Source organism: Cotesia glomerata, linkage group LG5 (genome assembly GCF_020080835.1).
Source record: "Cotesia glomerata isolate CgM1 linkage group LG5, MPM_Cglom_v2.3, whole genome shotgun sequence".
NCBI classification, from domain to species: Eukaryota; Metazoa; Arthropoda; class Insecta; order Hymenoptera; family Braconidae; genus Cotesia; species Cotesia glomerata.
In genome coordinates, this window is record NC_058162.1 from 3,137,177 (window position 1) to 3,149,531 (window position 12,355).

A 12,355-nucleotide genomic window follows, 5' to 3' on the forward strand; every position below is an offset into this window, starting at 1 on the left:
AAGAAACAATGGTGCAATGATAAAAAAATTAACTTGACTCAAGAGCCTAAATCTTGAACTAAGTCAAGAAATTAATCTTGATATAAGTAAATTTTTCTTATCATAAGAATTTATTCTCTTGACTCAAGAAAATCATTTTCGTCAAAATGGTATTCTTGGTTCAAGATTTTGGCTCTTGAGTCAAATTAATTTTTTTATCAGTGTATACTTACACTGTCGGCAAATTCTTAATGGTATTAAAAGTCTCAAACAATAAAGTTGTAGATGTTATAAAATAAAATATTGCTATGTTCGAGATACAGAGGGAAAATTTAATTTTTCGAGTTATGGAGGGAAAACTTGTAGGGGCTCACTAATCATTTCGACTTATAGAGGCTAAAAATTTCGAGCAACGGAGGTTTTGGGGCTTGGAGGGAAGGGGATGAAACATTTCTTCGAGTTAATAAGGAGGTTTTCGACTTATCGAGGTTCGACTTAACGAGGTTCTACTGTATATAATTTTGAAGAACTTTATCTTCTTGATTTGAGTAAAAAAATTCTTAAAGTAAAAAATTTTTACTTGGTTTAATTAAATTTTACTTGATTCAAGAATTTTTTGTCTTGATTCAAGACAAATTAGCCTCTTCAAAATTATTTTCTTGGTTCAAAAATTTTCCTCTCGAATCAAGTTAATTTTTTTTTCAGTGTACCCACCGCGGTGTATTTATATGAATAACTAAAAGAAAATTCAATATTATATCTTAAGCTCTCGAATCGTCGTTTTTTAACTTAAAAGAAAATTACTAGTGAGTGCTATTTAATTTATTTATTTTTTATTTTTTTTTTAAATAAGCTTAAACTGTAAAGTTGGTTATTAACATAAGGGTAAAATATACACTACTGACGGAAAGTTTCCGGAGAAGCTTTTTGTTTATTTTTTAATTTAAATATGATACATAAACATAAACACATTAACTTGATCTATAAAAAAAATGCTATGATTATTATACTAAGTATGTACGATCGTGTCTTTGACTTTCGTCTTGATTTATTTTACTTTTAATAATTGTTTTAATAAATTTTTATCTTGTCCAGAAACTTTCTGTCGGCAGTATAAATATTACATTGAAAGCTCTGAAAATTAACATTCAAAGTTTGAATTTACAAAAATGTTATTTCAAACCGCAATTTTTCTAGTTTTTTATACAAAGCAACGCTTATTACTATTTATAATGTAATTTTTACATTTTTCTTTTTTGCGTGAAACTAAAAAAAAAGTAAATTCATCAATTCGATTTTTTCATTAAATAAATTTAAAAATCTTTATGAATTTTTTTAAGAATAATGTTGAGAGTACTATGAATTAAAATTAAAATTACAGTTACTTAAAAAATAAATATTCAAAATATTATGCATCAAAAAGCGATAAAATAAAATAAAATAAAAAGAACAATGATTGTTACTTAAACCTTAAATTGATGGTTTAAACATACTCATTAAGTGAAATAAAATTAGCATTAATTACGGTAATTTAAAATAGCGTATTCAATGAAATTCAAACAAAACGTGTAACGGTAAATAAATCATAGGTGAAAAATAACCGTAAATACGTGGGCGTTTGCCTGAAAAATAAATTAATCTTCTCTACTAATCCTTCCGAGCCGGTGGGAAAATAAAAAAGTTGTTAATGACTTTAAACTTATAATATAAAGTGAGTAAGGGTGCGCAGTGCGTGTGAAAGTGTGTTAATGTTGATATATTAATGTACACACTACACTTACACTCCTTGCACGTGTATATAAGCGTATGTGTGTTAGGTTAAGCCGCGGCTGATGCAATAAAGTAATGCCAGTGGGCAGATAAATATACTTATAGTTAAGTTACTCTACAACTAAACACAACTTCGACTACGTATATAAGTATTTATAGTGTAAATCGTGTCGCTGGTCATGTAGAGTCACTAAGAGACTAGTGTAATGCACGCAACCTGGCTTGTTGTTACACCAGGAAATCGTGTCTTCCATCCTAGATTTAATACCACCCACATACGCTCGAATGTCTACCTAAGATATCAAAGATTAAACATATCTATTATAGAAGCATGGTAAAAATTTTATTTGATTTAATAATTTTTAAAAAACTGCATTCTTTTTCTTGTTTTGAAAGATTATTTTCTATTAATTTTAAAGCTAGAAAATCATTTTAAAGATTTGGAATAAAAAAATTTTCCAGAAGATTTTTAATCTTGAATTTTTTTCAGTTTAAAATTTATGAAAGAAGAAGCAAAAAATTTTAATGAAAATTTTTTTAACCAATAAATTGATTTTTTAAGTAAATTTCTTTCACTGCTTAAATTAATTTTTTAACGGTGTAAAAAACGAAATTATGAAACTCTTAAGAAAGATTATTTTTAGTTTTGCACGCCTCATAAGCGAAGTGGATGAGGTTGTGCTCTACACTCACCTCGCAAAAATCAAGCGATTTCTTGAACTAAAATTGTCTCTATTTATTTTCTATCGCACTTGTAGAACAATATTTACACATAAATGTCATGGAAAAACACTAGTTTCAACACTTATGACATTTTTAAAAGACATTTTGCTTTTTAAATAAATAAAAAAAATGTTTGAAAAAATTATTCCGTAGACGTCCGGCTGTCAAATGTATGTATGGAAACTGGCGTGGTCACGATAACTGCCGAAAAATTTAACTGATCAAGTCCATTTATTTTTTATACGCTTCAGTATAATTTAAACTTAAGTCCTTTCGAAGATCACGGTCTAATTCAATGTAGTTTATTTATAATTAGCATTAAACTAAAAATCCACTAATCGTTTGTATATCTATATCTATGCAAATAAGGTTCGTTTACAATACATGCGCAGTACCTTTTCTTTTCTGGGTGGACAATGGCGCGAAAGATTTAAAAGTATTTGTATTTTATTTTAACCAATTTTATTATGGAAAATGAGATTATGAGGCGTGCACTTTTGGATTATCCACTTTTGCGCGTTTCATAAGCGAAGCGGATGAGATTGTGCTCTATACTCGCCTTACAAAAATCAAGCGATTTCTTGAACTAAAATTGTCTCTATTTATTTTCTATCGCACTTGTAGAACAATATTTACACATAAATGTAATGGAAAAACACTAGTTTCAACACTTATGACATTTTTAAAAGACATTTTGCTTTTTAAATAAATAAAAAAAATGTTTGAAAAAATTATTCCGTGGACGTCGGCTGTCAAATGTATGTATGGAAACTGGCGTGGTCACGATAACTGCCGAAAAACTTAACTGATCAAGTCCATTTATTTTTTATACGCTTCAGTATAATTTAAACTTAAGTCCTTTCGAAGATCACGGTCTAATTCAATGTAGTTTATTTATAATTAGCATTAAACTAAAAATCCACTAATCGTTTGTATATCTATATCTATGCAAATAAGGTTCGTTTACAATACATGCGCAGTACCTTTTCTTTTCTGGGTGGACAATGGCGCGAAAGATTTAAAAGTATTTGTATTTTATTTTAACCAATTTTATTATGGAAAATCAGATTATGAGGCGTGCACTTTTGGATTTTCCAAATTTTTAAGAATTGTTTTGGTTAAGGAATTTAACTATATCGATTGAAGGTAATATTTCTTGAATCTATGGACTGGAGTTAAAAATTTCGTGATATAAGAATAACGTAACCAAGAGATTAATTTTTCTCATTTTTTTTCGGATTATTTCAAAATCAAGTAGTCATTACTTTTTATTGATATTAAACTTAAATTAAATCAAATAAAATTAACGCTCGCGGTAAATCGATAAATTGCCTAAGAAATAGACATCGAATGTGGTAATCGTTATTAGTTATTACTATTAGTTATTATAAATATACGGAATATAAATACCTAATTTAAGTAATTAGGTAATAAAATAATTAATAACACTAAGAATGGGACTAAGAATGTGAATGAGGAACGAGGAATGGAGGATCGATAGAAGCGTAATTAAATATCTTAACTCAGTGGTCAGTGGGAAACTCCGAGTCCGGGTCCGAATCGAACACATAACACCACACTCTACTTGACCGGACAGGTTTCTACTTAGGACTTAACTCTTCTCCGAGTCAGTTGTCTCGCAAAACTGGTTTCGAGGTGGATCTCGACCTTTATAACGCCGTGACGTTACATGTCCGGATAGATTGGAGGCTTGACACACACCTGGAAAATTCATTTTATCCTCCGATCTGACTTCAACTACATTTCCAACTTCAACCTTTCTTCTTCAATTAAATAAATTTTTTTTTTTTTATCATTATCACTGACTTATTTAATCTAACTCGGTTAATTTACCGACTCAAACAAAACTCTAAATTATTCATCGAATCGAAAATTTAAATAACCTCTCTATAAATAGGAATAGTCAGAGACCATCTATATGCATACGTGAGTGCCTTGCCGAGAATTACAAGTAACTATCCGAGAAAAAAAAAATAACTAAATGAATTCCTACATATATTGGCATCCAATAACAACGAACCGTTATCAATTAAGTTTCTTTAGGATCAATTGCCGAATTAATTTCGTAGAGTACTTTTTTTTTTTTTTTTTTTCCATGAAGAAGTTGTTAAGGATTAATTATAATTAGCGATAATAATATATTCATAAATATCAATTGATTCGTTACAGCAACAATAATAAATATTCATTATTAAATCACTTCATTCGACTTATTTTTGGTATTATTATTATTATTTTTTTAAGCTAAAAAATCATCTTAGTTTAAAAATTTTATTTTTGAATCAAGTTAATTTTTTTATCAGTGTTGTAACTTAAAAAATTATAATTGATAACTACTAGCAACTTTGCAGTCACTATGTGACTGCCGAAACTTATGAATTATAAATAAATAAAATTTTGCTTCATTAAATAGTGACTTTTGTTAAATTGCACTGTACTTTCTTAATTATCAACGTTTTTAAAGATATAAGCTCATCCCGATGTTACACTTATCAAGAGCTTTCATTCAAGTACCAACATGCATTTTTGATATATTTTTCATATATACATATATATATATATATATATATATATATATATATATATATATATATATATATATATATTTAAAGATACAAGCTCATCCCGATGTTACACTCATCAAGTGCTTTCATTTGAGTACCCACATGCATTTTGATATATTTTTCATATATATATATATATATATAATATATTTAAATATATGAAAAATTGATGTGGGTACTTAAATAAAAGCTCTTGATGAGTGTAACATCAAGATGAGCTTATATCTTTAAAAATGTCAGTAGTTCACGAGATACAAGGTCGTTTCTTAATTATGTTAAATTGCATTGTACTTTCTTAACTATTGACTTTTTTAAAGATATAAGCTCATCCCGATGTTACACTCATCAAGAGCTTTCATTTGAGTACCCACATGCATTTTGATATATTTTTCATATATACATATATGTAATATATATAAATATATGAAAAATTGATGTGGGTACTCAAATGAAAGGTCTCAATGAGTGTAATGTTGGGGTGAGCTTATATTCTTAAAAATGTCAATGGTCCACAAGATATTTGTTAAATTGCACTGTATTTTTAAAACTATTGACGTTTTTAAAGATATAAGCTCATCCTGATGTCACACTCATCAAGAGCTTTCATTTGAGTACCCACATGCATTTTGATATATTTTTCATATATACAAATATATAAATATATGAAATATATGAAAAATTGATGTGGGAACTCAAATGAAAGGTCTCGATGATTATAACATCGGGATGAGCTTATTTCTTTAAAAATGTCAATAGTTCACGAGATAAAAGGTCATTTCTTAATTATGTATCTAGAAATAGAGCATTTTCGAATGCAGCCTAAATACTATCATCATAAATTGACTCTTGGTGAGAATGATATGAAACCATGAAAAAGCACAACTCCAGGTCAACACTTTTCCAACGATACCAAATGTAACCATAAAAACCCAATTTGTCATATAAATACACTGGCCATAAAATTCTTCTTATTCTCTCAATAATATAGATAAGCCTAAAAATTACAGATCGCAGAAATAGGAAACAAAAATAATGTAAAAAAAAAAAATCGAAAAAAAAGAAATTAATAGAGTCAAACGGATGTGAAGTAAGTAAGTGGTAAACATTAATAAGACATGTGAGAATTAATCAGCACTTATTTCGCCTATGATTTTATGAGAACTCGATAAATCCCGAGAGGAGTATTCAGTATCCTAAGAGCTTCGACTTGATTCATTACTTTTTAGCTCTTACTATCGTACTCTTTAACTTACACTTGCACTTACTCTCTACTCGTGCTCGGTTTGCCCTTACATTGCATTATATACATTTATACAACACACATCGGGACTGGATAATTTATAACGAACGACCTCCGAGAAGCCACCAAGGCACTCGCGGTTACAAGGAAGATTAAATCGGTAGGAGAACTCTCAAGACCGACTCTTATTTCTTCTCAATAAGCTTTTTAAGAAAAATTTAACTCAATTTAAATTCTATATATACATATATGTTGTATATCATACCATATTGTTTTGTGGTTTCTTTGTACATGTAACTCTAAATAAATTGTACTCGTTTTATAATTTTTTCCGTTTAAAATCAAGAGAAATTTATGATTGAATTAAATTATAATAAAGTATACAGACTATTAGATTGCGGTTTAATTTTTTTTACAATAAAAACTATTTATTAAAATTTTTTTTTGTAATGAAAAAATTACTCCGTTTAATATAAAATTTTATTTACAATTTCAAATTTAATTCATAAAAATTTTATTAAATAAAATTATGTAATTTTTTTGATAAATTAATCATTTTTACACTCATAAAAAAAATTGAATTTTATTAAGAGAAATTATTTTTAAAAAATCTTCTATTTTATTCCCGGAAATAAGTTTTATAATTATTTCAAATTTAATTAATAAAATATCAAATAAAATTATGTAATTTTTTGATAAGTTAATCATTTTTACACTCATAAAAAAAATTGAATTTAATTAAGAGAAATTATCTTTAAAAAATTTTCTATTTTATCCCCTGAAATAAGTTTTATAATTATTTCAAATTAAATTCATAAAATATCAAATAAAATTATGTAATTTTTTGATAACAATCATTTTTAAATAAATAAAAAAATTGAAATTAATCAAGAGAAATTATTTTTAAAAAATCTTCTATTTTATCCCCGGAAATAAGTTTTATAATTATTTCAAATTTAAGTAATAAAATATCAAATAAAATTATGTAATTTTTTTGATAACTTAATTATTTTTCCAAAAAAAAACAGAATTTAATCAAGAGAAATTATTTTTTAAAAAAACTTTTATTTCGTCCCCGGAAATAAGTTTTATAATTAAATTAGTATAATCAATTAACTTGAGCATAAATATAAAAGTCAATTAAAATTTTAATTAATTAAACAGCTAACTTAATTAATAATCATAAGAAATTTTTTTTTATCTCTTCCTATCCTTTAATACCTCCGGCGCGAAGCAAGCTCTGAAATCCTGAATCCTGAAGAAGCCTCCGCATCTCGAATATGCATCACGAAAGCCAGGCTTATATCTCGGCATTTATCATTTTTTGCATACGGAATGATCGACGAAAAGTAAAATGGCCCTGTGATTACTGAGAAATTTCTTCATGATCATCAGGTTCATCGTGCTTAACAGGTTGAACGCGCGTCTGTACATCGATATAGTGTGTATGTGTATGGATATGGATACGGATATGCAAAATGATGTTATGTGTCGAACCCGTCTCTTCACTAGCGAGCCTCAAGCTCGCGGCCATTGATATAATATAACACACGCTCATATCGATACACATAAGACACAAGACAAGACTTAAAAGATATAAAAGACTACTACTCATGTATGCATCGGTTCTTAGCTTCTTTGCCAGATCGTGTACGATCTCCTGTTATGCAGTATATGAGTACAAGTACCATTACTTTAAACTTTTACATACTCCATACTTCATACTTGATACCCTGGGTATTAAAATACACGCCCACGAGGACAATGCCCTGCAATACCGAAAACCGAATTCGTGCGGACCCTAAATGCTTTATAATTTATTCCGGTTTTGTACCTTCACCTTTACTTTTTTTTCAAATATTTACATAATATAAATTTTTATTTATTTTACAATTATAATTGCAATTATAATGACTTGTGGGGAATAATAATAAATAAATAAAATAAATAAAATTTTAATGCTCAATGGATAGAAAGTTACGAATAAATTTTATGGTATATAATTTTTGATCGGCGAAAGTTCATCGTATTGCGTACATCACGACAAATCATTGCGCTTTTATTATTATGTTGTTGAGGTTTGATAGGCGGAGAAGTAATAGATCTATCAAGATCCAAGACTCAATTACGCTTTCATTGACATTATCGTGTTAATTAATATTTTTATTTAGTTTTTTAAGTATCAAAGAAATTTTATTTTTATAGTGAGTCATCATTTTTGCCTTAGAAGATTTATGTGATTTAAAATTGATTAAAATTATTAAGTACTGGCGAGTAATTATTCCGAGTTGAAGGATATTTATGCACAAAAAAAATAATTTACTTGAATCAAGTAAATAATTTTGAAGAATTATTTTCTTGGTTTAAGAATTTTTCTCTTGATTCAAGTTAATTTTTTTTTGTGTGATAAAATGAAAAATATCAAATTTCATGGTAGTTTTTATAATAATCTTTGAAAAAATTGAAAAAATTGTAATTAATCTTTCTTTTACTGTAAATTGATAATAAGGTGTATTTTAATGTAATTAAATAGTTTAAAATTTTTCAGTATTAAAGATAATAAAATTATTAATCATTAACATAATTTTTTATCTTAAACACTACAAATATATTAATTATATTTTACTAAAACTTATCGTACTAAATCTAAAATATTTAATCTTGTTTTTGTTTATAATAGAAATGACCATTTTTTGTTGATATTTTTTATAAAATATCTTTAAATAATGATTAACATCTAAATTTACCGATAATATTCTTTTAATTATACAAATAACTACGCTGAAAAAAAAAAAGTTAATTTAATTAAAGAAGAATACTTGAACTAAAAAAATTATTTTGATATTTTTAATCAGCCCCCATGAAAAAAAAAAATATAAAAAAAATGTATGTCGAAATATATTAAAAATCTATAAATATAAAAAAAATATTTATAGTAAATATATTTTTAATAACTAACTTTTGGCCGATTTTCATATATATTTTATATATTTTAAATATATTTTAGATATATTAAAGATATATCTTAAAATACATAAAAAATAAATAGCTAAAAATATTAAAAAAATATATTTAAAATATATATGAAAATTAGCCAAAAGTTAGTTATTAAAAATATATTTACTATAAATAATTTATATATTTTTAATATATTTACAATATATTTTTTATGTATCTTAAAATATATTTTTTTTCATGGGAGAAGTAAAAAATTTCTTGAACCAAGTAATTTTTTTTTTTATTTAAGTGAATTTTACTACACAGAAAAAATAAATTTTTTGCACCAAGAAAATTTTAAAGAAGACAAAAGTTATTTTGGAGCAAGAAGAAATTTTCTTGACTTAAGAATATTTTCTTGGCTCAAGAAATTTTCAATCTTCCTTAATATTTTTTTGAGCCAAAAGAATTTACAGTCAAGAATTTTTTTTCCAGTGTAGCTAAAAGCATTGTAAGAATTTTTTTTGTTACATAAAGGATTTAAAAACCAAATAAATATAAAAAATATCGTTTTAAAAATGTAATTGAATGTTTATATCCAGTTAATTTTTTAAAGTTAATAAATTTAAGAGATTTATTCCAAAAGAATACTCAAAAAAATTCCCGTGAACTCAGCTCATAAATAAAAAATAAATTAACCCGCAAAAGCAGTAATTCATTTCCGTGAAGTATCATCAGATTACTTAGAATCTAAAGAGAGGAAAGAGGATGACATAACGCGTAAAAACGACTTGTGACCCGGGATGAGCATAAGTTCGAAGGAACAAGCTCGAAAAAGTGTCTCCAGCTCGACCGATATGATATATAATATACTTAAATTGATAATACAACATAAATTGTAAACAAGTGAGCGTGAATTTGGTGGGTCCACCTGTTGTGGCATTACACTGGCAGTATAGACGCCACGCAGTCTACAGAGTACACGTTCCTTCGTTAATCTTTTCCTCTTTGGCTCCTTCTCGCTTCAGCGAGGGCTTTATTCGAGCTTATCTTCCTCTCACTTTTAAATCACTTGCCCCAGGCGCTGAATACTCTTTAAATCTTTTATTTTTTTCGCATTCCTTTTACTCTCATCTCATCTCATCTCGCTGCTTAGTTATCCTTCTCTTCTCTTCTTTGTCATACATCTATTCTTCATCTTCGTTCCGCTTCCCACTTATGGAATCCAGAGATCATATACACTCATACAAATATATTTTATGTGATACGCTATATGGTAGTTACATTAATACGGAGATTAATATGTGATCAGGTGGCTATGAGAGTACTAAAATATAAAACCATAAACGGTCTGCATCGAATCGCGACATTCTAAATAATATTAATAAGTTTTTTTTTTATTTATTTCAGATATTTTATGCTCGGATATGTTTATGTTTTTTCAATATATTATTATTTTTTTAGCTAAATTAATTCATTATATTTTTATTTTTAATCTTAGTGAAAAAAAAAATCAGTTTTTAATATAACTGCCTTGTAAGCCTGACTTTAGATTTTTTCTACTACTTCGCAGGGAATTTTTAACTGTTTCGATGTTACGTAATTTCAAAAAAATAATATATTAATTATTGTTTGCGGACATTTTATTTTTTTTTTAAATATAAGCAATAAAATGCAAACTTATACTATGAACAAAAAGATTTTACGACATTTCAGCCCCTGACAAAATCTTCTTCAGTCAAAATATCTCATGACAAAATAACCCTTCCCCGCTTGAATCTTATGAGTAATTTTTTTTACTTGGGGAAATAGCCAAGGAAGAGGAAAGGGAAAATAATTTCGGAAAATAATACGAATGAAATTCGAAAGTAGACTAACACTTAAGCTTGTGACCGTGTTGTGCCCTTTTATCATGGATTTTGTGTGTGTTTATTCGATAGTAGACCAACACAAGCTCGGATAAAAATTCACGGATCTATTGTCACACCTGCACGGAGAGAATTTTATGTTAACGGTAACCATCGCTATTTTGTAGCTTCTACTATCCAGGATGGTTATTAACTTATGCAAAGTTAAGATGATAAATGCAACTATCCGGCGATTGTAATTAGTACAATCAGTATATACTAATTCCCACAATTATGATGATACGGTTTATTATCTAGATGGTAACTTTTATCATCGGAGATAGTTAAAATCAAACTTTTTCGATTTTAGAGAATATAATAACATTCTAATATTTGACATAAGAGTGAGTATTGAAAAAAGTATATCTATATTATTAAGAAAATAACAAAAATTTTGTCTCCAGGACAGTTATATGATAAAATCGGTTTTTTTAGTGAAATTTAGTGTCATTGCAAAGATCTTGGCTTGAATTTCCACCTTTTCAAGGTTTCATATCATTCTCATTGATAGTCAATTTATCATGATAAGTATTTAGGCTGCATTCGAAAATGCTCCACTTCTAGACAAATAATTAAGAAATGACCTTTTATCTTGTTAACTATTGACATTTTTAAAGATATAAGCTAATCCCGACATTACACTCATCGAGACCTTTCATTTGAGTACCCACATCAATTTTTCATATATTTATATATATTATATATATGTATATATCAAAAATGCATGTGGGTACTCAAATGAAAGCTCTTGGTGAGTGTGACATCAGGATGAGCTTATATATTAAAAAATGTCAATAATTAAGAACTGGCATTGCTATCTTGTCAACTATTGACATTTTTAAAGATATAAGCTCATCCTGACATTACACTCATCGAGACCTTTCATTTGAGTACCCACATCAATTATTCATATATTTCATATATTTATATATATTATATACATGTATATATGAAAAATATATCAAAAATGCATGTGGGTACTCAAATGAAAGCTCTTGGTGAGTGTGAGACATCAGGATGAGCTTATATATTAAAAAATGTCAATAATTAAGAACTGACATTGCTATCTTGTAAACTATTGACATTTTCAAAGATATAAATTCACCCAGACATTACACTCATCGAGACCTTTCATTTGAGTACCCACATCAATTATTTCATATATTTTATATATTTATGTATATTATATATAAATATATAAAATATATGCTTAT

The 12,355-nt window shown here is 27.1% G+C and overlaps 1 protein-coding gene across 2 annotated transcripts in view; it reads right to left on the bottom strand.

Annotated features, from left to right (window-relative positions):
- LOC123265956 (A disintegrin and metalloproteinase with thrombospondin motifs 9) overlaps positions 1-12,355 on the bottom strand; it is a 158,203-nt gene that overhangs the window by 37,661 nt on the left and 108,187 nt on the right. The gene's annotated exons all lie outside the window — the stretch shown is intronic.